The sequence below is a fragment of the Pristiophorus japonicus genome, unplaced genomic scaffold (genome assembly GCF_044704955.1).
Source record: "Pristiophorus japonicus isolate sPriJap1 unplaced genomic scaffold, sPriJap1.hap1 HAP1_SCAFFOLD_221, whole genome shotgun sequence".
NCBI lineage: Eukaryota > Metazoa > Chordata > Chondrichthyes > Pristiophoridae > Pristiophorus > Pristiophorus japonicus.
The window spans coordinates 342,386-345,053 of NW_027251919.1; the positions used below are offsets into that span (position 1 = coordinate 342,386).

Sequence of the window (2,668 nt, forward strand, 5' to 3'; positions counted from 1 at the left end):
CTCTCTGGGTGAAGAAGTTTCTCCTCATCTCGGTCCTAAATGGCTTACCCCTTATCCTTAGACTGTGACCCCTGGTTCTGGACTTCCCCAACATCGGGAACATTCTTCCTGCATCTCACCTGTCCAGTCCCGTCAGAATTTTAAACGTTTCTATGAGATCCCCTCTCATTCGTCTGAACTCCAGTGAATACAAGCCCAGTTGATCCAGTCTTTCTTGGTAGGTCAGTCCCACCATCCCGGGAATCAGTCTGGTGAACCTTCGCTGCACTCCCTCAATAGCAAGAACGTCCTTCCTCAGGTTAGGAGATCAAAACTGTCCACAATACTCCAGGTGTGGCCTCACCAAGGCCCTGTACAACTGTAGCAACACCTCCCTACCCCTGTACTCAAATCCCCTCGCTATCTTACTCCTTCTCCCTCTTTCCCCTTCACCTCTCTTTCCCCACCCCACTCTCTCTCTCCCCTGCTCCCTCTCTCTTCCTCTCTGTCTCCCCTTCTCCCACTCTCTCATTCCTTCCCCACTCTCTCCCCTTCCCCTCCCTCCCGCTCTTTCCCACTCCTTCCCCTCTCTCTCTCCTTCCTGCTTCTTTCCCTGTCTTCATCTATGCAGCTGGGTCCATAGCTCAGGGGTTAGAGCACTGATCTAGTAAACCAGGGGTTGTGGGTTCAAATCTCACTGGAACCTACTCAAAATTAGCTCAGTATTTAAATTCATCTTTCTTTGCCTCTGATCCTCCCTCCTGTGTCTCTCTCTTTCTTTTCCCTTTCCTTTCAGATTGTCTCTCTCTCTCTCCCTTTCTCACTCCTTCCCCCCTTTCGCCCCTTCTCTCTCTCCTTTCCTCCTCCCAGTCTCCCCTTTCCCCTCTCTCTCATTTCTCCCTCTTTCCCCTTCTCCTTCCCTTCTCTCCCCCCTTCTACTCTCTCTCTCCCCATCCCTTCCCTCTCTTTCCTCTCCCCATCCCTCTCTCTCATTCCTTCCCCCTCTATCCCACTCCTTCATCACACTCTCTCTCTCCATTTCGTCCCTCTCTTTCCCCAACCCACTCTCTTTCTCCCATTCCCCCACTCTCTCACTCCTTCCCCATTCTCTACCCCCCCTCCACACTCTCTCTCCCCATCCCCTAACCCCCTCTTTTCCCTCCCCGTCTCTCTCTCTCTCCTTCCCGTCTTTCACCCCTTCCCCTCTCTCTCCCTCCTGTCTTTCACCCCTTCCCCTCTCTCTCCCCTTCCTCTCCTCTCTCTTTCCCCTACCCCCTCTCTCTCACTCCTTCATATATTTCTTTTCCCTTCCCCTCTCTTTCCTGTTCCTTCCTCTCTTGTTTTCAAAGCAGGTGGCTCCATAGCTCAGGGGTTAGAGCACTTGTCTAATAAACCAGGGGTCGTTGGTTCAAGTCTCACTGGGGCCCACTCAAAATTAGCTCAATATTTAAATTGACTGTCCATCATTCTTTCTCTCTCTCTTTTCCCTTTCCTTTCAGATTGTCACCCTCTCTCTCTCTCTCCCCTTTATCACTCCGACCCTCTCTTTCCCCACCCCACTCTCTCTCCCCTGCCCCCACTCTCTCACTCTCCCCTCTCCCCTTCCCGGAGCAGCGAGAGATCCGGGCGGAGGAACGGCGAGAGATCGGGGGCGGAGGAGCGGCGAGAGATCGGGGCGGAGGAACGGCGAGAGATCGCGGCGGAGGAGCGGCGAGAGATCGGGGACGGAGGAACGGCGAGAGATCGCGGCGGAGGAGCGGCGAGAGATCGGGGCGGAGGAGCGGCGAGAGATCGGGACGGAGGAACGGCGAGAGATCGCGGGCGGAGGAGCGGCGAGAGATCGCGGCGGAGGAGCGGCGAGAGATCGGGGGCGGAGGAGCGGCGAGAGATCGGGACGGAGGAGCGGAGAGAGATCGGGGCGGAGGAGCGGCGAGAGATCGGGACGGAGGAGCGGAGAGAGATCGGGGCGGAGGAGCGAGAGATCGGGGAGGGAGGAGCGCGGAGAGGCGAGAGATCGGGGGCGGAGGAGCGGCGAGAGATCGGGGCGGCGAGAGATCGGGGTGGAGGAGCGAGAGATCGGGGCGGAGGAGCGAGAGATCGGGGCGGAGGAGCGGCGAATGAGAGTTCAGGGCCCAGGAGAGGCGAGGGCCCAGGGGCAGCACGGGCCCAGCCCACACTGTGCGATATGTGTCCGCGCACTGGGTCCGTGCAGCAGAGCTGGTCTCCAGTTGTCCTGGTTAACCCTTGCCACTGGACCCAGACCTCACTCTGTCAAGCCCGTGTGGTGGCTGGTGTACAACGGTCACCCCACGTTAAAACAATCCACCCACAGGCATCTTCCACCATTCAACTGGAGTTGAGGACTGGAACATCGGGTCCTTCATTGAAACATTTGTGAACTCATCCCTTTTGGTGTGGAAACAAGTCATCCTCGTTCGACGGAGCACCGATGATGTCACAATAAAAAGCTGCCAGGCGTATAACTGGCCAACTACCAGTCGACAGGTGCAGAGTTAAATGGAACAAGCTGATCGCCACCAAACAAGGACCAGAAAGCCGACAAAATCTGTTCTCTGTTCAGGTGAGTGTCCTTCCACAGGTTCAGTGAGCAGTGACATCGAACGCTGGTCCTGCTGGTCCTTATGTTGCCAACGTTCTGTTTTCCGTACGATCTCACAAACACGCACAG

At 56.4% G+C, this 2,668-nt stretch overlaps 1 non-coding gene across 1 annotated transcript; it reads left to right on the forward strand.

The window, feature by feature from the left end:
- Positions 1-612: 612 nt before the first annotated feature.
- Positions 613-685, forward strand: trnat-agu (transfer RNA threonine (anticodon AGU)). Its single transcript has one exon. It is a non-coding gene; the product is annotated as a tRNA-Thr (tRNA).
- Positions 686-2,668: the final 1,983 nt, after the last annotated feature.